This window comes from Mauremys reevesii, linkage group 1 (genome assembly GCF_016161935.1).
Source record: "Mauremys reevesii isolate NIE-2019 linkage group 1, ASM1616193v1, whole genome shotgun sequence".
NCBI lineage: Eukaryota > Metazoa > Chordata > Testudines > Geoemydidae > Mauremys > Mauremys reevesii.
This window is the reverse complement of record NC_052623.1, coordinates 330,450,806-330,475,880: the sequence shown is the minus strand read 5'-3', so window position 1 is coordinate 330,475,880 and position 25,075 is coordinate 330,450,806. Positions and strand designations below refer to the sequence as shown.

Genomic DNA, 25,075 nt, shown 5'->3' with positions numbered 1-25,075 from the left:
CGGAGCCGCGGGGCCGGCAACCGCCAGAGCGCCCCCCGCGGCTTGCCGCCCTGCTTGGGGCGGCGCAAATCCTAGAGCCGCCCCTGATTGGACCAACTTCTGTTGGTGAGAGAGAGAAGCTTTCGAGCTTACACAGAGCTCTTCCTAGGGTTGCCAACACCCTCACCCCACCCTGGTCACTCCATCCTCCCTCTCTCCATCACTCGCTGTCCCTCACCCCCACTCACTCGCTCATTTTCAGCAGCTGGGAAGGTCACTTTTCGACTGGGTGTGTCCTGAAGCTGGAAAGCTTGTCTCTCTCACCAGCAGTAATTTGTCCAATAAAAGATATTACCTATAGAAAAGAAGCAGTTGCAATCACCTGGCCAGAAGGAAATCAAACATAAGCCTCCTACTGCTAAGTGATCATACGGAAAAGGACTTATCATGCGTTTAATTGAATTTAATACAGTTTATGACATTTCAAAGTGCTGGGAAAGCAACGTTGATTTTGTTTTTAATTATTGTGCATAATTTTTATTCATTCCTCTAATGACTGAGTCGAGAGACAATAAGAGAAGAGATCCCATTCCAAAAAGCAGATAGAAAACTGAACAAATAATTGATTTATTTATTCTAAAGTGTTTTTGCTAGGCTATTAACTATGACAGCTTAGTTGCAAACAACTTTGTTTTTCACAGCAAATGTCCTCTGTAGAAGAACTCTTTTTTTTGTTTTCTCTTGATGTTGATCTTGAGCAGCATCTTTTTATTCCTTTTAGTTTATTTGATTTCTTACTCAGTGTCTGATGAACATCAGTGGTTACATCTGAGCTTGCAATTGTCTTCTATATCTAAGATTTAAATCAAGCTTTTCCCTTTAACTCCTGATAACCCCAATTCCCACTACTCTATCCATTGTTGTGCTTGTTCCTCCAGCTGTTTTGTTTTAGTTCATTTTAGTTTTATGTTCAGCTTAGCATTGGAAAAAGCAAGACCACCCCTGAAATATGAATGTTTGTCCTCAGTAATGCCATTATTCATAGGATTAAAGAGCACATGGAATGCAAATTGGATATACAAGGAACAATTGTAAGAGTTAATATCCAGTAGGTTTCTGATAATAATAAGTCTGTCTAGGTCATGCAGCCCCATGCTTCCATTCTAAATAATGTAATGATATCATTGTGACAACGAGAAAATATTTTTTATTTATTTCCTTTTCCTTCACCACTTTTGTCCTCTCACTTCCCTCTCCTTTGCGTCTTGTTCCTGTGACCTCTTATTTGATGTTTGTTGAGCTCTGTCTTCTCTTGCTATCTCACACTCCCTTGCCTGATGATCAAAGTTGGAAAACATCCCTTGTAGTTTACAGAGTTGAATGCAGTTACAGGGCTGTATCTCTCATTCTTGTTTTGTTCAGATGGGGACGGTTCAGTTAGAAATAATGCCAAAGGAGAGGCAGTAGTTTGGGCAGCCCCAGACACTACCAAACAATGCATTTGAGCCAAGTGCAGGACAGGGACAGAATGGCTGCAGGCTGTGGCCTTAACAGGGCTCTGGACTCAGCCCACCAGTGCTCGGCTATAAATCACTGAGGTTTGGGTCCAGCCAGCACACTTAAGCTCAGTTGCAATAGTACATGGTATGTGGGCTGGAGATGCAGCTGCTCCTCCATTATGATGGAAGGCCTACTGGGGCTGTACAATATGTAGGCATTTAAAGCATGAGGTAACCATCTTTAGAGAGAATGGTGCAGTCTGTTAGATTCCTTCAGCCCCTTTATTGTGCTTGGAACACTGCTGCTGTGTTTGTTTGTAATAAATCAGGACAGCAGAGCAGGATGGAAGGAGAGAATTTATTTCAGAACAATGACCTCCTCGTTGAAGACAGCAGCCATGCATCACTTCCCTGCCATGGGTCAGATCCTCTGACGAAGGCGCAGACAATTATGGCCAGTCCATGGTTCTTGCGGGCCCCTCCACTCCAGGAGTAGCCACTGCTTGTGCAGGCAGAGATCTATGGGGAACAACAGAACTAGTTCCTATAGGCTTCTCCCCATCCATGCCTCCCCAGTCCTCAAGTCTCCGACAGTAATATCGGCACAGCTGTCAGCCCTGTCGTGCGATTTCTGGCTTCCCTTCAGCCATGTGCTGCTGCTTTTGTCTGCGATCTGTTATATTCAAGCCTCCCCACCCCTAATTACTGTAAAGTTATTACTGCTGTTCAGGGGCCCCACCCAGTAAACACTTACATGCACACACACATACCAGCTGTCTCATTGATGTCAATAGGACTATATACGTGAGTCAAGGATGCTGAGGAATAGGCCCCCAGAGCAGCAATACCTAATGATTCAGACCACCAAGGTCAATGGGAGTTGGATCAGCCCCTTGGAAAGCAGTATTCCAAAGCAAAACACAAAATGGGAGTGAAATGGTCTTACCAGACCAGAGTTGTGCTTTCAGCTTGACAAGGGTTGTGGTAAATTCTCCAAACTCAAAGGCTGAAAATTAAGATTGGATGTCTCTTTCTATAAGATACGTTCTAGCTCAACCACAAGTTACTGGGCTAGATGAAACCATTCCTGGGTGGGGTCCTAGGGCCTGGGTAATGCAGAAGGTCAGACTACTTCACCATAACAGTCCCTTCTGGCCTTAAAACCTAGGAAACTATATACCACATCTTGTAATATTCACCTGCAAGGTGGCACAAGGGCGTGACCCTGTTCTCATCAGTCAGCATCTAACCTCCTCTTAACTTCACTGGGAGTGGGATCAATTACCCAAGATTCCCTATCAGCTCATCTATGCACTGACTGGACTAAGGTCCAACAGGTGATATTACTAAAACAAACACTGTTAATGGTTCAGATGTAAAGAACTGGAAGGCCAGATGGACTAAGACATTATTTCAATATCTAGTATCTCTAGCAAAAAGACATTTTTTCACATTCTTGTCACTATTCAGTGGAATTAAGGCTTTTGATGGGAGCTGGGATAGGTTCTTAAAGCCCAGCTAATGAGCCAAGATCAAGCTGTCACCCACCCACCCAAAACAAAACAAAATAGTGATAAATAAAAACAGCATGAAGGACCAAATTATCTGTCTTTTTTTCTGTCCTAATTCTTGGTTCTTTAGATGGATCTATGAGCTCTCCTAGCTAGGATGACCAGATGTCCCAATTTTATAGGGACAGTCCCTATTTTGGGGGCTTTTTCTTATATAGGCACCTATTACCCCCCCAGCCCGGCCCTATTTTTTACACTTGCTATCTGGTCACCCTAGCTTTAGTGTTTCAAAGGAAATTGAGCCTTTTTTTTATTATCTGTCTATTGTCTATTATGATATTTACAACAAAAGAATGGGTCTTTTCTTCAGCAACAGAAAATCTACACTGTGAATGGAAGAAAAGGCTTATTTTGACTAGTAATCTGAGTAAACCTGATGTGGAAATCATAGAGGAAGCACAAAGGCAAAACAACAAAAGGCCATTTCTATAATGTGACTTATTTAAAACACACACACACACACACAAGGGACACTTTTAATGTCACTGCTACAAAGAGCAATTTCTTTTCTTTTAAACAGGCGCAGTTTTTCCAAAGTTACTTTTCAAATAACTAGCGATGCAACCATTAGCTTTGCCACCACTCCAGCGTTGTCAGTTGGCTAATTGTTTTGTACCTATTTAAGATTTACATAAAAATAACACCCGCTAACAATGATGCAACTGAAAGTCTGCCATGAAACTCTATGGGAAATATAACTAAACCCTGCTGTAGAGTCTAAAAATAATCCAGATCATTTCCAATACAGCAGTTCAGGATTAATAGTGAAACCTTATGGACAAAACATGCAGCTGCAGCTAGACCTGAGGTATTCTATGCTTGTTACCTCCACACAATATCCAAAGAAATCAGAATATTTAGAGCATCTGTGTACCCCGGTAAACTAATTTGAATTTTTTTTTGTTACAATGAAAACAGAATCCAAAGTATACCTGACACCATATGTGCACATTGTTTTAGTGCAGAAAATGATTCCATACAAATGAAAAGGCCAAATTCAAAACAACTAGGCCCCAATTTTCTGCTGGCATAACTCCACTAGTTTCAGTGTAATTACACGGTAGAGAAAGAATTTGGCCTTGGATTTTTAGATTAAGTCTCAAAAATAAGCATGTCTCATCTCAACACAATTCCAATATTCCCAACTAATTAACACACCCTATCATGAGAAATATTGGCTCTTGAGAGCTCCCTGGGGTTGCTATACTGTCAGGGGACTAACGTACATACATTGACCTATCATAACCTGAAGTTAATGGTGAAAGTGACAGACTTCAGTGGTGCAGCACTGCATCAATAGCAAGCAAGAAACGGAGTACCTGTGCAGTTCTTTTAGAATCAGTAAAGTTGGGTTCAGGTTTGGGAAGATTTCATGCTGTATCCTACCCAGACTCCAGCCACAGTCCTAACTTCACCCACAACAGCACAGTAACTAGGTATTTCTGTTAAAGAGACTGGCACAGAAAAAATTAACAATGTTGACGTTTAAAGGTACTCATTAGGGTTCAGTGTCAACATACCATTGATATGAATGGGGCAGTTTTCATCTTCATGTTACATTAATGCTGCCTTCTGCACTGCCCCCCCCCCCGCCCTTGCAAAGGAACCAAGCTGATTCTTTTGTCCTTACAACTTTCTGTGCCCACGGAAGGGGTGAAGACAGTATTAGCCTTTGGCCTACTGGTAGGGTGTAAGTCTGACTGCACACTCATGACTGGAATGAGATCTTTACAATCAGAAGGGCTAAATTCTTACTTTTTTTTAAACAAAATCTTAGATTCTGGAGAAACTGAGGGAGTCATCAGAGACATGCTGGCACAATGAAGCAGTTCAGTCCTGCCCCTGAGTAAGGAGCTCTGATTCTATGTGATACTAGATAAATATCCAGTCAAATTACATCTTAGATAGGAATAATTATACCTCTGGGACAGCACCATGCCAGGCTCTGCTAGGTCAGCACTCTGGTTCCATTCATTTCCAGATTAAGCATTCTATTGCAGCCACATAAACCTCCAAATAACCCATCCAGAACATTTTGTCCTGTGTATCCTCTCTGCTTCTGTAATATAGTAATATAAAATACAGGTCTAACTCTCTCAAAGGAATCCATAGCATTGCAGATATAGTTAACATGCTGTCCAAGCCCTAACAGTTTGTTGCTATAGAAATCTATACACATTGCTGGGTTCTAAATTACCTGGGTTACTAAACACCTGCGTTTCATTGAGGACACTCAATTAATACATCGGCTGAACCCAAAGTGATAGTCCAAAAAAGCAAACAAAATGTTAGGAGTTTTAAAGAATGGGATAGAAAATAACACTGACAAGATTAATAGATTCATAGATTTTAAGTCCAAAAGGGACCACTGTAATCATCTGGTCTGACCTGCTACATAACGCAGGCCAAAGAATTTCACCACTTCAGGAAGATATCCAGTTTTGATTTCGTTTTCAATTTAGAATCCACCACAACCTTTGGTCAATTGTTCCACACTCTCCACACTCTCACTGTTAAAGTTGTGATTTGTTTCTAATCTGAATTAGTCCTTCCACCAGAGATTGATTGTAAAGCCATTATTCAAATCAATGGCATTCTCTCACCTGAAATATTGTTTTCAGTTCAGGGCCCCTTATCTCAAAAAAAATTTAAATGGTAATACAGTTGGTTCAGATTAAAGGTCTGCATAGACTCCAATATGAGAAGAAACGGAAAAGGCTGGAACGGTTTAGTTTAGAGATGAGACAAATACAGGGTGTGAGTTAGAGACATAATAATAAACAGTCCGGAGAAGGTAAATCAGGTGACTCTAACTTACCTTTTCTCAAGAATACAAGAACAAAGGGCCTTTCAGTGAAATGGAAAGGCAACAAATTTAAAACTAATAAAAGGTGATTTTTTTTTAATGGGCACAAACTAACTCCATGTAGCTCATTGCCACAAAGTATTATTGAGACCAAGAGTTAGTAGGATTCAAAAAAGAAATAGACATTTACATGGATAACAAGAGTGCCATGGTTATATTTGATAGGATTTTTAAAGATGGATATAAACCTTCATATGTCAGTGCATAAACCACTTCTGTAATTGATGGGGGAACTTCCCTGTGGATAGGTTAGTCCATTATTGTCCTTTGTGGGGTTTCTTACACTTGACTCTGAAGTATCTGATATGGACCACTATCAGACACAAGATACTGGACTAGATAGTCCAATCCAATTCTATTTTCATGTCATTGGTCAACTGTGAACATAACAATTCTTATGTTCATATTTGACCAGTGACAACATAGCTTTTCTTTAAGCCTACGGACTGTTGTTAAATTACTGATTGAATCTATATTGAATCCCTCTTCCCTAATCAAAAACCTCTTAACAGTTTCCTTCAGACAATGTAATGGCTCACTGAGCACAGACCACTGGTTTACAGTGATAACAGGCAGGTTGTTTTCTGAAGGCCATTGGTGCTTAGATCATATACTATATATTTTGTTCCTTCAGGACTTACAGTCTCATCCTTTCAAACAGTTATTAGGAACCACTGTGGCTTGATGGTAAGAAATTGCATGAAAACGTTCCATAACTAAGGACATAGATGTAAACAAAACTCCTTCTGTGCAGATTTTAAAGCCAATTGATAATGAAACTGAACAAAAGGACAGTGATGAATTTCCATAAATCGGGAAATCCAGTAAATTGGGTCACTGTTCCCTTACATGGAAATTCTCACCTAGAATGTTAATAGACTATCACATGCATATTTTCTAAAAGATCATTAAGACCTGCCTGAGCATTCAACAGTGTGCCCTTGTTGCCAAGAAGGCTAATGCAAGTTTGGCATTTATAAGCAGGGGCATCCAGAGCAGATCCAGGAGATCAATCTCACTCTTCACTCACCACTGACTGGGCCTCATTTGGAGACTGTGTGTTTTTTGGTGGGCACAACACACAAGAAGTGGATAAATTGGAGAGAGAGAGGAGAGGAGGAAAAAATGAGGCAACAAAAGGGCACATGACTTACGAGAGGAGAGAGGGAGGGAGCTGGGTTTAGTTAGAAGAAGAGAAGAAGAGAGAGAGAAGAATGAGCTTTTTTCCACCTGAAAGAGGGTTCCAAGAGGGAGGATGGAGTGGAGTTCTCAGTGGTGAAGATGACAGAACAGAACAAAAAGTCTCAATCTGCAGAGGGGGGAGGGAGGTTTAGGTTGGACATTAAAAAACTTTTTCACTAGTAGGGTGGTGAAGAAACTGGATGGGGGTTACCTAGGGTAGTGGAATCTCTTCCCTAGAGGTTTTTTTAAGGTCAGGCTTGACAAAGCCCTGGCTGGGATGATTTAGTTGGGTTTGGTCCTGCTTTGAGCAGGGGGTTGGACTAGATGACCTCCTGAGGTCCCTTCCAACCCTGAGATTCTATGATTCTATGATTCATTAGAGTCAGCAGGACCATCCCTAGAAGGGAGTGGGGCCCAGGGTGGAAGTGACAAATCTGTCACTTCCGGGACCGACCTGTCACTTCCGGGACTGACCACGCTGGCCAATCACACCCCAAAGCATGGGGCCCGGAGCGGTTGCCCCGATTCACCGTATCCAAGGGACGGCTCTGAGGGTCAGTCCTCCAGAGAAAGTGAGCGACCAGGATCACACAGAACATTTATAACTATGATCCTGATCTTGCATGGACTTGAGTGCCCTCAATTCTTTCAAACAGTACTACATTAATGCGCGCTAAGCAAGTTTTAGTTCATGCCAGCAGCGTCTATGCAGGCCAGTTAACATGCAACAAGTTGGTGCACTTTAGAAATGGTCCCCTTTTAGTGTTCATTGTTGCTTCTTGTAGATAAGCCACCAGTGAAGTCAACCAGCTCGCAGAACACTCAGTCCCTTTCCTTGCAAATCAGTTTACATGTCTCTTGCACTGTGGAAATTAACAATAGATACAAATGATGCTGCTTTTGGAATCATTTGCTGGAGATAGAGTGCAGTGTTAGCACACTTTGCATCAAATCTATCAGAATCCAAGGCTATTAAATATATTAAGCATTAACATGTTTTCACATCAGTCCATTTGTTCTGTCAGGATGGGACAGCCTCATTTTGATACACATTTTTAGTGTAATTTCAGAAATGGTTTATGTTACAGTAAACCGGTTATAGTGTCATACAATAGACCTGAATGCAGATAAAAAAACACGGTATTGGAGCAGAAGGTACTGGAGCCATTTCCAACTAAAAAAGAGTCAAAATGGGCTCATCTTATTCACCTATCTGAAGTGATGGCTGTAAGCAATGAAGTCTTGAGGGAGAGATGGAGGAGAGAGCAGATAGTCATTGGCTCAAAGGGAGGTTGCCCCAGGGCATTGAGAAGCAAATTCAGATCTCACTGGGTTGCATACAGAAGGATGGGTTGCATACAATTTGTGTAAGCCCCTAAGGAATCTGGTTACTGTAGTGTGGGGAATAACTAAGATTACTTCAGTGGATATGAGGAAGGCTGTGTACTGTGGAAGCAGTCAATGTACTCTGAGCTCACTGAGAGACCCTGTGTATTTAAATCAAAAGCTCGTTTCTTTCACAAACAGAAGTTGTCCCAATAAAAGATATTACCTCACCCATCTGGTCTCACTATCATCCTGGGACCAACATGGCTAAAGCAACACTGCAAACATTTAAATCCAATGGACAGTCTAGGATCTTGGAGAGTGGAGCATCTGATGCTTGAGAAGAGTGTCAAGAACACCAGGAATGGAGGGTTTCCACTTTTGAAAGTAAGTTTCGCGAGTAGTAGGTTTCCTGCTAGATAGGAAAACTGACTGGAGAACCATCTAGGAACCATGCTCTCAGGTTCAAGGATATGGGGTTGGGATGGATCAGGGCCCCTGAGTTCTGTAACAGGAAATCCCTCTTGAGGGGAAGGCGGAGAGGCGTTATCACAGGGAAGTGAAGATGGTTTGAGTACCACACTGTCTTGGCCAAGACAATGTTATGAGGATAATCCTCGCTCTTTCCTGTCACAGTTTGAACAAGGTCTTGAGAATTAGAGGTAGAGGTGGGTAAGCATATCGCAGGGTATGGGGCCATGGTGTTATCAGGATATCTCCCAATGATTTCAGACCATATTGTCTCTTGGAACAGAAAATGTGACATTTTGTGCTGATTAGGGTAGCAAAGAGGTCTGCTTTTGGGAAATCCCAGGTTTGGCAGGTGCTGTGGAAGACAGAATTGCTGAGCTCCCTCCCATTCATGGTCCTCATGGAAGTTCCTGTTCAGGGCATCTGCAGTTGTATTCTGGAGGCCTGGTAGATGGATTGCTGAGATTTATATCTGATGGGAAATGCACCAGTTCCAGAGTTTTAATGATTCTGTGCATAAGCACTTGGATCTTGCTCTGCCCAGCTGGTTTATATAATACATTGCTGCCCAGTTGTCCAGCATTAACCTGATTGAATGAACATGGATGTAAAGGAAATGTTGACAAATATATTAAACTGCTCCTAGTTCTAGGATACTGATGTGGCATCTGGCCTCTCATGCTTGTCGTGGGCTTTGGTCCCTTGGCTGACAGTCCCCAACCCCAAAATGTAAGCATCTGTTATGAGAATCTTTGACAGTGGGGAATGTGAAAATGCAGATCTTCAGTGGGGCCCTTCCACCACCTGAGAGAATCCAGAACTTCGGAGGTCCTGTGATGTGTTTGGAGACTGTGTCTGGTTGGGGTTTACATCATCCTTAGACACATCTGAAGGCACCTGAGGTGTAGTCTTGCATGAGGTCTGACAAATGTGGAGGTCAACATGTGGCCCAGGAGTTGTAAGTAGGTCCTTGCAGTTATTTGCGGGCTATGCTGTCCTGTCAAGATTAGAAAGGATATAGTGGAGAATCTCTCCTTGGACAGTTAGGGAGTCTAGAGTAGCTCCAATGAAATCTATCCTCTGGACCAATCAGTATAAATGTCTTCAGGTTACAGAGATCCCAGGGACTGGAATAGGGCTAGTTCCTTCAAGGTTGCTGTCATAAACAGATAGTTAAGGGTTAATGCCTCTTTTACCTGTAAAGGGTTAAGAAGTTCACCTAGCCTAGCTGACACCTGACCAGAGGAACCAATGGGGGAACAAGATGTTTCAAAAGGAAGGAGGGAAGTTTCCTTTGTTTAGAGTTAGTTTCAGTTTCAGCCGGAGTGGAAAAGATCAAGGAACCAGCCTCTTATCAGAGTAGTAAGTTTTAGAAAAGAATAAATAGGTTTATGTTGATTTTCTTTTTGTGACTTTGTCTTTGTGCATTAGGGGAATAATCAAAATTGGTATTCTTGTGTTTACTAAGGTTTTTGCCCAGGGAAACATCCTGTGTTTTAAATCTGTTGTCTGTGAGATCAGCTTGTATGCTATCTCCCAGAGGTTTTTTTTTCTTTTACCTTTCTTTTCTGTAAATAAAAGCCTTCTTTTTTAAGAACCTGATTGATTTTTTCCCCTGTTTTTTAGATCCAAGGGGCTTGGGATCTGGACTCACCAGGGATTGGTGTGGGGGGAAAGGGAGGGAGGATGAGTCATTCTTCCTTGTTTTAAGATCCAAGGGGTTTGGATCAGTGTTCACCAGGGAATTGGTTGAGGAGTCTCTCAAGGCTACCCAGGGAGTTTTTGTGGGGAGGACAGAGTTTTCCAGATGACTCAAACATTTGGATGGTGGCAGCCTATTGATCTAAGCTGGTAATTAAGCTTAGGAGGTTCACATGCAGGTCCCCACATCTATACTCTAAAGTCCAGAGTGGGGGTGAAACCTATGACAGTTGCCAACTGAACCTCTAGAGCTGACCAGCCCCTGAGGAGCCAGTCATCCAAGTATGGGACATCCAAGTATGAGTAGCTCTTCCTGTGAAGTAGGTCTAATCACTTTGTCCAAAGGAGAGGGTCTAGAGTGAGCCTGATGGTTTCTTTCATTGAGTTCATCTATCACCAGGGAATTAGGGGCAGGGTGGGAGAAGTGCTCCACTCCCTTAGCTGGAATAGAATAATTTTTTATCTGCCCTTGCAGATTGGATATATAGTGGCAAGTGTTTGCCATAGAGTGTGTGTAGGCAATAACATTGCCTCATTAATTGGTAGGCCAATTTTTCCCAGGAGGTAATGTTTAAAATCTCCACCAGAGAGTGCTGAGACTCCTGGGCCTCTTCTAGTGGAATCTGGAAGTAGTCCGCCAGGCATTTCATGAGGTCCTGGAAAGCCTTAATGTCATCTGCATAAGAGAGTGGTGGCATTGCCACCACATCTGGGAGGAGGATGACTTGGCTGAAGGAGGTGAGTATTCCTCAGTCTGTGGCTCTGTTCTCTTTGTGTGTCTCCTGATACTGAGGGCATGGGCTCTGGAAGGACTGCAAGGGTGGGGGGACCAAGCCCCTCCTCCCAAGCCCATGGCCCGACCCTCCCAGAGCCCCAGCCCCCCTTGCCAGTCCAACCCTACCAGAGGCCCTGCCCCTCCCAGACCCCTTGCCCTCCCAGCACTCCGTTCCGGAGCCCCAGCCCTTCACACCATCCCCACCATCCCAGAGCCTCTGTCCCTCACACACACTCTCCTTACTTTACTCTCCCTGCTGACTAGCCCAAAGCCCTCAGGTGATGGGGTTCTTTCCTGCTTCCCAAACCCAGTCAGTTGCCGGCACCAAGAGGAGCCTCCACTGCAATTTGGTAGCCAACAAGTGAGGGCCAAGATGCCAACATGTGGCTCAATCCAAGTGCTGGCCAACCAGGTCAGGTCACAGCACGCTCCTTCCCCCACCCATCCAGGTTTTATAAGCATAGATGGACAATGGCCCTTTGGGTACCAGAACCTGAGTAGAAGTGGGGGTCCCCAGGCCAAAATGGTGGAGGAATTAGTACTTAAATATCCTGAAGAGAGCACATATGTTTCTTTTGTTAAAAAGTATGGGGCCCCCAGGTCCCCGCCCCCAGTGCTGGTGACAGAGGGGGCAAAAGGTAGTGGGAGATGGTCTGTCGGTGCCTGTTCATGATGCAGTGCCTGTGAGTAGTTGGGTCTCTTTCCAGCTGGAAGCCTGAAAAACTGTTCACCAAAGTGCTCCCATGAGTTCCAGTAAGACCACTGAGGAGGGGGATAGAGGAAGGGTCCATGAGGATATTCATATCCCCAAGGTCTAGGATACCTGCTGAGCTCCGAAAGGTCTTCTTCAGTAAACAGACTCAGGGGTGTGATGGTACAGTACTGAGGTAGAATCCTGAATCAAGACCTCAGGGTCAGAAATATCCTCCCCTGAGCTAAGAGGGGAGCCTCAAGCATCAGCGCCAGTACCGAGAGTTGGAAGCCCAACTGAGAGTAAGGTTGTGACCTAGACCTCATTAGCGGGGTGACTCCATCGAATCCTGAGTCAGTACCAGAGCTGGGAATATGGATTGGCAAGGAGAAGGTGAATATGCCTCCAGAGAGGTCAATAGAGGGGCTTCTCTGACCTCGCAGCTGTAAGGTGACAGTACCACAGGCCTTTGAGTAGCCCCGTTTACATCATGGCTCCAAGAGGTGCCAGACAGTACCAAGACGCTACCATGAGTTTAGAATACATCTCCACATGTGACTTCTTATATGGTACTAGTACCTCAGTACCTGTTTTGGTCAGAGTCTCAGCAATATCCCTTAAGGGATACGAGATCTTCCAGGAGTGAGATTTATGAGGTGACCTACCCCTCTTCTTTGTTTCCCTGGAAGGGAGAAGAGGCTTCTTTTCTCTAGCAGTCCTAGTCTCTGAGGCTGCTTACAAGGCTCCAGCACTCACCAAAATGTCCTGAGATGTTGAGGCCAATGTACAGGAGTTGGGGTATTGGACTCCTCAGGAGCTAGGAATCGTTCCATTAAGAGGAGCTTCAGCCTAGCATCTCTATCCTTTCTAGAACTGCCTTTAAACCCTGAGCAGACCTTGCACTTTGATCGGTGACGCTGAAGACAACTAAAGTGTCCATCATTGCAGGAAAAAGACTTGTGACAGGTCTGTCAGGGCTTAAACCCCAGGGTCTTCATCATGACCCAGTGTGCTGAAGCACTAACCAAAATCCTGAAAAAAAAGAGTGGAGAAACTCCTTTGAAAGCACAACTGTGCTGAAATAAAATAAAATAAAAATAAAAATAAAACAGTATGGTAAATGAGAAAGGCGGGAAGCTACAAAGCAGCAGAGAACAAATGCTCCATCTTGAGCCACAGGTGGTTGAGAAGGAACTGAGTGGCAGCAGCCTCCCTATATGTCTTCATATGGGAACATGAGGCACGGCTCTGCACAGGTGCAGGCCTGCGGACACTGCAGTTGAGAGCGCACAGGCGTAGGCACACATCCTATGGTGGAGCATCCATAGGGACACATTCTTGAAGCTGTTCTCCCGAGTGTGAGAAGTTTGACATTAAAAATAAAGGGATTAAAAATAAAACCGAACACTTTTAACCAGTCTGACTAAAAATATATTCTCTGCCAGCTGTTCAAAAGTCAATCATTTGAGATGTTATAATCCCAGTTGTCCATGCAATCTTCTAGTAAACACAGGGTTGACAAGGCTTGACAAGACTGATGAGACTTGTATATTACACACATCTGGACACAGACAAATAAAAAATTTCTTGTCAAAAACACTTAAGGTTGCTAAAGGACAATGTAAAACTCAAAATCACAAATACAGCACAAAGCCATACACATACATCTCTATATATAGATGTAGGTTTGGCACAATTTAATTTTTACTTTTTTATAATTTTGATGGATAATATCAGTGAATATTTTAAAGCATTTTTTTATTTGTATCAATTTTAAATATTCATATTTGTTGGAAACTATGGGGAATCAGACAAGGGGGGGGTCATACAATAATTATTTGATGACAGTAGACATGAAGATTCAAAAAGCTAAAGCTTTATAAATGTTATAACACAAATTGTCAACTTCATATGTCAAAATATACAAAGCAAATATCCTTAAATCTCAAGCAGCATTTTTCTTACTTTGTATATCTGTAAATCTGGATTATTGATGGAAATATTTTTTAATCATTAATGTGTGTACGATGAAATCTACATTTACTGATAAAAATTGAATCCCGCCAAGCCTATACATATGATGTTAAAAACAAAGAGGAGGGAGTATTTTATTCTTTTACTAAGGTGGAAACATTTTACTTTCCTTTGCAGGTGACGCTTAAAGCTGAACTAAATAGATTTTTTGTTTTTGTTGTTTAACTGATTAAAACTGAGGTCACAAATTTAATCAAGAGAATATTCTCTGTGCGAGATTTTAATTGGCGGCAGGGCCGGCTCCAGGCACCAGCAAAGGAAGCGGGTGCCTGGGGTGGCCAATAGAAAGGGCCGGGACTCCCTCCGGTATTGGGGCGGCACGTTCGGGTCTCCGGTGGCAATTCGGAGGCGAGTCCTTCAGTCCCTCGCTTCCTCTTCAGCGGCACTTTGGTGGCAGCTCAATCCCTCCACTTCAGTCTTCGGCAGCAATTCGGCGGCAGGTCCTTCACTCCCTCCCTTCCTCTTCGGCGACACTCAATTGGGGTTTTCTTTTTTTTTCCTTTTTTTTCTTTTCTTCGCCGCTTGGGGCAGCAAAAAAGCTGGAGCTGGCCCTGATTAGAGGGAATTGCCTAATGTAGGAGGCAGAAAACTAGGGCAATCCTTCAGTATATTTGTTTTCTTTTGTTACTGCCTATATCTTAGAGCTTTCAAAAATGTCCTATCTTTTTGTGTATTTGGTGGTCTTTAATGGACTTGTTTTACTCACTAGACTCTTGTACTGAACCTATTATTTTACTCAATTACCATTTTACATATGTTAGTGATATGTTTTTAGCCTATAATAATAATCAGTTTTTGACTGCTACGTACTTTTAGAAGATACTGTATTTGTAGTTATTTCTTCCACATTAGAGGGAGTATCCCCAGGAGTTTGGACTTGCTTCGAGGCACTCAATTTGCTGGTGCAAAGGAATGTTACTCAGCAGTTCCCTTCTATAATCCCCCAAGAAAGAGTTCTAATCTCCAGGTTTGCTCATGTAAAAACAGAGCTTATGTCATGATACAAACCCTTGCCCTGGAACCAACTAAACAGATTGTGTAGTTCTACTCCAGCACAGTTGTGAGAAAAGGGGCTATGAAAATGCGAATCTAGTCAAGAGCTCTGTAAGGCAATTTGACATATTTCCAGTAGAATTGGCTGTGTCACTATACAACAAAATCCCACAGAGGAAAGCATCACTGCATAAAGCAAAAATACTGTAGGCTGAAATATTTTGCTACAGTTTCTAATACAAAGACAATAAATATGTCACGTCCCTACCCAAAAGAAAACCATAATGAATAGAGAGAAAATAGTTGGAAAAGTTTTTGCTAGTAGAACCAATTTATTAACATGCCTGCAAAAATTATCAGACTGAAAACTTTTCATGGGAAACAACCAATGGAACTGATAATACTATGCTCTCTCCTCAAGCCCTAGCTTGCAATGTTGCCAGATAATGTTTGCCCTTTTTGCTGACAGTGAATATTGAGGTAGGTTCAGTGGATCTGGTCCCCATCCCAGCCACTCTTGGAGCTGTGAGGGCACCTGGTGGCAGAGAGGTTGCTGAAGTTTTGTACCACACTACCATGCCACCACAGGGTCCTGCACTTGCATGTACTATGGCAGACAGTTAAATCTGTCCCATGCTTCAGAAAAAGTATTTTTAGCTTATTCTGTTGTTTGCCTCACCAAACAAGGAGGGGATGGTTCAGTGATCTAAGCATCACTTAGAAATACCAGCCCGGAACCACAGCAATTCATGGCATCTGAATTTTGAAGACTTAGCACCCCATTGAGGTGAATGTAATAGTTCATGTCTCTGAGCTATTGTCTTCAATTGCCTGCAGATTCACAGAGATGACAATACGTTGCTCAGATTGGTTCATGTGTTCAACATTTTCTTTTCAGCCATAAGGATTGCTAGCATAGGTTGGGCCTTGCTCCCATTTGTGCCTTTTAAAATCTCCCCCTAGATTCTGGAGCACAATTCTGTGGCAATGGGAGGCTCCCAAGGCAAATTCCACAGCTGCAGACTCATGGAACATGAAGCCCTTAGTATAACATCCACTTTCGATGCTTTTTATGAATTAGCTGGAGGAAAATGAATGAAAAGATAGTGGGAGATCATGGTAATCTACTGAGAAAAGGCTAACAGAGAGTCTCCTTGATAATACTCCAAAAGAGACAAATACAAACAGGCATTGCAGGTTCCTCCTTTTCTGGATTCCCAGGACACAGCTTGCCTGGTAACTATAAATGTATGTACACAGAGACTAACCAGGTCCAAGCACCATGTTAGGAATCTCTCAACCCCTTTGAGCCTTGTCAACATGATACAGAAGGTCAGCAGTAGGTGCAGCCAAACCCATGTTGAAAACAGTTTAACTGAAAATCCAGACAGGACCAAACCATGTTCAACACCATTTCAGAGTGCAACTAATGCAGCAGAGTTCAGCGTATGCAACTTGAAACTGGGGGGACTGGAAGAGCTGAAGGGGGGGATGCTCCCCTGGAGTTTAAAACAAATACATACAGTAGTTTGTGCAGTCTGGTGTATTCCAAAGGCAAAAAAATAATTAGGCTCTTCAGAAGTGTAAATGTCCAGAGAGGGGTGAAATCATTTCCCAGACCAGAGAAATCATCCCAGCTTCCCTTCAACTTCGTGGAGAATTTTTAACTAGGACTCCATGCTGCCCTAGGTACCCTTTACAGCCCTGGTTAAACAGCACATTTTGAAGAACTGATCTCACTAACTTAGGAACCAGTTATCACAGCCATTAAATTTAGTCATATCTAAAGGGTGAGCTGCATCTGTTCCCACAGTCTTCTCATATCAGCAAATCTGTCGTTTTCTACAAGATTGATTTCTATGGTGTTTATCCTCGGAGTCATTAATTTACTGCTGCAGTAAATTCCCAGGCCCTAGTGCCAGGCACTAATGTAATTAGGGATGTGAATCTCCATTTCTTGCATACATTCATTTGCGGTCATAAATAATGTAGTGTTTGGAAGCAACTAGAATTGCTACTGCACTCAGATAACATCAATATTGCCTGTGCAGTGCCAAAAAGATATTGATTGTGCAGAACCACTTGTACCAGCAGGAATGAGAAATGCTTCTACATTCTTGGCCTCTGTGCAAGTCTCCTCCTAAGGAAACAAATGAAATTCATATATTAGACCAGGGGTCGGCAACCTTTAAGAAGTGCTGTGCCGAGTCTTCATTTATTCACTCTAATTTAAGGTTTTGCATGCCGGTAATACATTTTAATGTTTTTAGAATGTCTCTTTCTATAAGTCTATAATATATAACTAAACTATTGTTGTATGTAAAGTAAATAAGGTTTTTAAAATGTTTAAGAAGCTTCATTTAAAATTAAATTAAAGAGCAGAGACCCTGGACCAGTGGCCAGGACCCAGGCAGTGTGAGTGCCACTGAAAATCAGCTTGTGTGCCGCCTTTGGCAGGCATGCCATAGGTTGCCTATCCCTGTATTAGACATTTTAAGATGGTTTGTGGACTACAGAAAAACCAGTGTCCAGAAATACACGTATATACATATATTCATATATTTCTGGACACTTCTTTTTTTGCAATCCACAAACCATCTTAAAATGTCTCACATATTTGACCCCATTTATGCAGACATCCATCACAGGAATAATTTCCTAGCAGTGAGTGCAGGAATGTGCTTTCTGGGGTCAACAGAATCACAGTGGTAATTACAGAAATAATTGCTTTTTATGCATTTTTCACTTACAGAAACTCATTAAAATGTTCCTCTTGGAGAGATAGAAAGGAACAATGTTTTAAGACATGTTAGACAGAGAAGGGTCTATGTAAAACACTTTCTATCTCCTTCATTGTATTATATAGCTCCTTGACAGTGATCCTGAATTAATTTTCACACTGCATACTCTGATTCTGAGCTGTCTTGAGCTGTGCAGCTTTTGCTGGTTTAATTTGTAACAGTTTCAGAGGCTTACAATGAGGCTTAGAAAACACGGAGTGCTCTCGTGATTATTTAAAAGATTATGTAGCAGAAGCAGTCGTTCCACAATTAAGGTTACAGCTGGCTGAGTTTCAATTTAAAGTAGGTTAGATTGACTGGAGCAAAGTTTTAAGACTTGCTAGACAGAGTAGGGTCTTTATTTATCCTTCACTGTATTAAATTTCTTTGACAATGATCTGAATTAATTTTCACGTGGCATACACTAATTTTTGCCTCAGTATTATCTAGCTCTGCCTGAATTGTTAAGATTTTGCAAGTTTAGTTTGCCTAGGATTTACAGAAACAGGGCTGCCCCCAAGTGGACCTTAGAAGAAAGAAAGAAAGAAAGAAAGAAAGAAAGAAAGAAAGAAAGAAAGAAAGAAAGAAAGAAAGAAAGAAAGAAAGAAAGAAAGAAAGAAAGAAAAAGAATTTCCACATAAAAAGGAAAGTTAAGGTTACAGACACATCAGCGTGTTGAGCAGATACTACTTTTGAAGAAGGTTATATAAAGAAAAAGTTATAAACCCAGGCAATTCAGGAAAAGGGCAGCACTCCCATGAAACCCAAACATTTGAAACTATGGAAAGTTTCACTCTGGTAGAAATTACTTTAGCTTTGATGTTATCCATCCCTAACAAACAGCCCCAGCTTGTCGGTGACCACAAATATTAGAATAATTCACACTTCCTCTTACACAGCTCACAGGGGAGTAAAAGGATTTCCAGAAATCTTAGGCCTCATGGATTGCCTGGGATATGCTGGATTTGGGGCACCATCCTCTCAAGTACATGATTCCCTCCCATTTTCATTGGGAGAGCAAGAGAGCTGTGTGGAGAAGGCCTTGAAGGCGGTGTTTCTATGGGCTCTAAACCATGCAGACCACCTAGTAGTCCTCTAGGATTTTAACTACAGGGATCCTGCTTACCGTGTAGCCCTCAGCCCACCCACGGCCATACAGATACGGCTAGTGCACAGGGCAGCTTGATGGACAGGTGGTAGTATGGACTAAACTAGTGATACTCAGACTGAGGCGCAAGAGCCACAAGTGGCTCTTTCATGTGTCTCCTGTGGCTCTTTGCAGCACATGATATTAAAACTCTGTGTGATTTAATTATTAACCAGTCTAAGTTATTAAACCAATCAGGATGCTTTTACTATGTTATTAACCAATTGTAGTTGGTAAAATAATAATACTTGGTCAGTCATTTTGCTGTGAGAATTATATAGATATAGATATATACACACACACACACACACACTCTAAATATTTCCCGTCATACTGTTTAAATATGAATAGATAGTACTATAGCAAATGAAGCAATGAATTCACACTACTGTGGCTCTTTTGAGTATTATTGATCACTAATTTGGCTCCTGAACCCACTGAGGTCTGAATGTCACTGGACTAAACAGTCATTCTACCCATGGGTGGCTTGGGGGCCAGGCTAGAGTGAATGGAGTGTTGCTTGTTAACATAAATTGCTCTTGCCTCTGTTCTCTCTGTAGTGTGCAGAGCTCTAGCATGGCTTGGTAAGATGATTATTACAGAAATGTATTGGCTCTTTCTACACAGGCAACATGAAATCATGTAATACAATAATTGGGAAACTATTTAGCTATATAATGAGCCCCCAAATGGTTAAATCACTGGTATAGATGTGGTCTAATTTCTTATGATGACATCTACAAATTGCAGAGATGTGAGGCAATATAAGCCAAGACTGAATTGTGGGTAATGCCATCTCATACCAACCCATGAAACTAGGCTTGCATTATGTGCTGGGAGTAGGACAGAACAGATCAAAAACAATCTTTTTTTTCCCTACTAGTTAATATAAATCTTGTAGGCACAAATTGACAATGGTTGAAGAGATCTAAAAGGGAAACACTCAAGTAGCAAACTGGTAAAATCAGCTGTGGGAATGACATTGTTAATTTAAGTATCAAAAAGAAAAGCTAAACAATTTCAAAATGATATGAACTATTAACTGACCTCCTATGCGGTTCCTAGACACTGTGCGATGCCTCTCAATGCATATTCTCCTCTTGACATTTTAGTGGCATAGCAGGAGGTAAATTAAAACTTAACCTACCTGCACGATAGATATTTTCAGGTAATTAATGGTAACAGCTGGAGCTTTAGCGTCTACTCACTTTTTTTTTTTAACAGAGAAATAGACTTGACCATCTATCTCAGTGAGGTGCACAGAACAAGAGTGGTATGGCATGGCTTTATTAATCAAGCATTAGTGAAGATCATCATTCAAAAACACACTGGGCCAAATTCATCCCTGCTGTAACACTAATGAAATCAGTGGAGTTGCATTACACCAGGAATGAATTTGGCCCAGTATGCCTTGATGCAGCGTCTTCTCAGAGGTTATCCATCTTCAAGATGGGAGAAAGGTTATACTGTTTTGCTAAATATAAGAGCTTGTGTTGCCTCCTAGTGTCTTTCTAAAAGACATGCTGAGAAGTGAATTGATTTCTTTGCACCACTCCTACCCACAGAAGATGTTGGAAAGACACCGACCCCAAACCTAATCTTTGCTATTAATAATGTGAGATAGCTATTATTAGAAATTGATGTGTCAAAAAAAGAGTATCTGGAACTAACTGATAAATAAAAGGTCATCAGTTCTGAAGAAATTTAAGAATTCATAGATTTTAAGGTCAGAAGGGACCATTATGTTTTTCCAGTCTGATATCCTGCATAACACAGGCCATTGAATTTCACCAAGTTGTTCCGGCATCACACCCATAGATTTGGTTGAGTAAGAACTTCTTTTAAAAAGTCATTCAGTCTTGATTTGAAAACTTCAAGTGATGGAGAACCTAACACATCAATAGTTGAGCTGCTCCATTGGTAAATTGCCCTCACTGTAAAACCCTGAGCACCATTTCTAATATGAATTTGTGTAGCTTCAGTTTCCGGCCACAGGATCTTATTACACTTTGCAAAATTAAAGGGCCCCATGCTATCAGAAATATTCTCCCCACAGAGATACTTGTACATTGTGACCAAATCGCCTCTTAACTTTCTCATTGATTAGATTGAACTTCTTCTATCTCTCACTATTAAAAGTAGAATTATATACAAAAAATAACTGAATTCAAAAATAAAACAATGTAAAACTTTTGAGCCTACAAGTCCACTCAGTCCTTCTTCTTGTTCAGTCAATCACTCAGACAAAAACTTTGTTTGCATTTTCAGGAGATAATGCTGCCTGCTTCTTGTTTACAATGTCACCTGAAAGTGAGACTGGGTGTTCACATGATGCTCTTGTAGCCAGCATCACAAGATATTTACGTGCCAGATGTGTTAAGATTCATATGTCCCTCCAGGGTTCAACCACCATTCCAAAGGACATGCATCCATGCTAATGAGGGGTTCTGCTCGATAACGATCCAAAGCAGTGCAGACCGACATATGTTCACTTTCATCATCTGAGTTAGATGCCACCAGCAGAAGGTTGATTTTCTTTTTTGCTGGTTCAGTTTCTGTAGTTTCCACATCAGAGAGTTGCTCTTTTAAGACTTCTGAAAGCATGTGCCACACCTCATCCCTCTCAGATTTTGGAAGGCACTTCAGCTTCTTAAACCTTGGGTCAAGGGCTGTAGCTATCTTTAGAAATCTCACATGGGTACCTTCTTTGCGTTTTGACAAATCTGCAGTGAGAGTGTTCTTAAAACAAAAAACGTGTCCTGGGTCATCATCTGACACTGCTATAACTTGAAATATATGGCAGAATGCAGGTAAAACAGAGCAGGAGACATACTATTCTCCCCAAAGGAGTTCAGTCACAAATTTAATTAATGCATTATTTTTTAACGAGCATCATCAGCATGGAAGCATGTCCTCTGGAATGGAGGCCAAAGCATGAAGGGGCATACAAATGTTTAGTATATCTGGCACGTAAATACTTTGTAATGCCAGTTACAAAAGTGCCATGTGAACGCCTGTTCTCACTTTCAGGTGACATCATAAATAAGAAGTGGGCAGCATTAGCTCCCATAAATGAAAACAAACTTGTTTGTCTTAGTAATTGGCTGAACAAGAAGTAGGACTGAGTGGACTTGTAGGTTCTAAAGTTTTACATTGTTTTGTTTTTGAGAGCAGTTACATAACAAAAAGATCTACATTTGTAAGGTGCACTCTCATGATAAAGAGACTGCATTACCGTATTGTACGAGGTGAATTGAAAAATACTTTCTTTTGTTTATCATTTTTATAGTGCAAATATTTGTAATAAAAATAATATAAAGTGAGCACTGTACTCTTTGTATTCTGTGTTGAAATTGAAATTGATATATTTTAAAATGTAGAAAAACATCAAAAATATTTAATAAATATCAGTTGGTATCCATTGTTTAACAGTGCATTTAAAGCTGTGATTAATCAAATTTTATTTTTTTAATTGCAATTAATTTTTTTGAGTTCATCGTGTGAGTTAACTGCGATTAATCGACAGCCCTAGTAATAACATTTATAGATTCCATAGATTCACAGATTCCAAGGCCAGACGGAACCATCTAGTCTGACCTCCTGTATAACACAGGCCAGAGAATGTCCCCAAAATAATTCTTAGAGCAGATCTTTTAGAAAAGCATCCAATCTTGATTTAAAAGCTGTCAGTAATGGAGAATCCACCACAACCAATTGGTAAATTGTTCCAATGGTTAATTATTCTCACCGTTAAAATTTCATGCAGTATGCCCATTCAACTTCCAGTGATTGCATCGTGTTATACCCTTCTCTGCTCTAGTGAAGAATACATTATTAAATATTTGTTCCACATCTAGGTACTTGCAGATTGTAATCAAGTCATCCCTTAAAATTCCCTACTTTGATGTTGAGCCCAATGGTAGATGGAATTCAGTGTTGATCAGTGCAAAGTAATGCACATTGGAGGGGAAAATTTGAACTGCTCGTATACTTCACAGGCTTCAAAATTAACAATATCAATCCACCAACAGTATCAACTTACCAAGAAAAAGGGCCTGGGAATAACTGTGAATGGCTCAATGAAGATTTCTGCTCAATACGCAGCTATAATCAAAGAGTAGGTCTACACTGCAATGTAGAACTTGGGTTAGTGGAACTTGAGTTAGCAGACCCAGTACCAAAATCATGGACCCCAGTGACCCCATCCCACAGCCAGCTGGGCAAATGTGGAACTTTGTTTCTGAGTGGGGAGGAGCTCTCACTGGGATTTGGCATTTGCACCCACAGATCATGCCAAATGTAGCTTGTGAAGCTAATCAGATAGTTAAATAATATCAGAGAATCAGCACAATTAATTCAAAAGTATATCTGAGCCATCTTTCAAGTCGGCATAAATTGAAGGTTAAGCTGGCCTGCCCTGTTGTAATCAAAAGCAACCCATGGGCTGCTTAATTTTAATTACAGCTCTTGGGGACCATTTAGGTGCTGCTGTAGATGCTGCCTATGCTGGATGAAGAAGATGATTAAAATTGTCAGTCACAGCTTATGAAAGCATAAGTACAGAAGGAACTGATTGATACAGGTTTCTCCCTAATTGAAGCATAAGGAGGATTAAATAATGCAGATGATGTAAATAGACATTTTGGAGCTGTAAAAGCGTTCTGGGCTTCTTTTGTCTGAAAGTTGCTGCATAAATGCCAGTCATTGCTGATTTGCCTGAATGAAGAGGAAGAATGCTTGAAAATGAGGCACTAAAAATACTGCATTTGAGATGTGCGGGTTAGATGTAAAATATTTTTTTCCTTTAACTCAAACTGCCTAGCTCTTCAAACGCAGGGCCAGCCCAAGGCCCTCTGCGCCACATATGCTCCTCACAGGGGCTGTGCCAAGGATGTGCTGGCAGATCAGCCACACTACAGTGCCTGTGCACCACCTGCACCCCAGCATGGAGACCAGGCCCACAGTCTCTTTGTGCCTAGTGTGGAAGGGCACGTTACAGATGTGACGGCGTGGGTTGTCCAGCAGTAAGCCATGGAAGGGGCCACAGATCTTCATTTATACAGCCGCTATATCCCATGCCACTCACAGGAGGGGCTGCGACTGCTACTCCAGCCCTGCACCCTAGCCTCAGTTAGACAGATGGGGAGAAATGTCATTCCCCCTATCCCTCACCTACAGTGAGCCTGTATAGACATGTTCTCTGTAAGCAGAGAGCGTTTCACCCTGAGTGTGTAAGCGCTACTCAACGTAAAGGCCACAAAATCTGTTCTTCGGCAGTATGTTTACATCAGTCATTTAAAATTGATTATAAAAATGAATCTGTTATGAACTACGTGTAGTTGATACAGAAGAGTAATGATCAGTGTTTTAATGTTAGGGATCTGTTTGTTTTTTTAAAGCCTGGCTTGTTCTTGTTCTTAAAGCTTGGCTTGTTCTGTGGAATAAGTGACATTTCATCCCTATTAGGCAGCACCCCAAAGGGACCAGATGATGTTGCGTGTTTCTAGGCAAGAAGAGGAACGTTTTTATTATACTTTCTGCACACTGGGCTTCCTCACAAAACCCAGACACCAGCAGTAATTTTAAGATAATAAAGCAGCAATAACTCAGAATCCAAATTATTCTTATTGAAAATGTTAATGTCACTCTATGAATGAATCATATACTACAAAGAAATGAACAGCTCCATGCTGGGTGTTATCAAACAACCCGCGCTTAGATCTTCAAAGAGGGCATTTTGAGCACGGGCAGCAGAACTAGGGGAGCCAGGAGGTCTAGTGCTCCTGCCAATGGAAGTATGGGTGGGGGGCCTGATGTATGTTTCTGCTCTCCCCACAGTGGGGACCCCACTGTTTTCCCCTCCCACACTCTCTCATGGAGGTGAAAGCAGGACCCAGCTGTTTCCACCCTCACACGCATGTACAGGGGAGCAGAGGTGAGAGCAGGACCCAGGGGAGGGGCTGGAGAGGCCACCTTGGTGTACAATATTGGGTCAGCTGCCAGGGAGCAGGTAGGAACAGCTCTCCACTCTCCAGCGACTATGTGTCCCAGCAGACACAC

The 25,075-nt window shown here is 41.8% G+C and overlaps 1 long non-coding RNA gene across 1 annotated transcript; it reads right to left on the bottom strand.

Annotated features, from left to right (window-relative positions):
- Nucleotides 1–1,118: 1,118 nt before the first annotated feature.
- LOC120390610 lies at nucleotides 1,119–5,105 on the bottom strand. The gene is made up of 3 exons (XR_005591094.1): nucleotides 4,970–5,105; nucleotides 4,369–4,503; nucleotides 1,119–1,997 (listed from the first exon to the last, which is right to left on the bottom strand). It is a non-coding gene; the product is annotated as an uncharacterized LOC120390610 (long non-coding RNA).
- Between the last annotated feature and the right edge of the window lie 19,970 nt (nucleotides 5,106–25,075).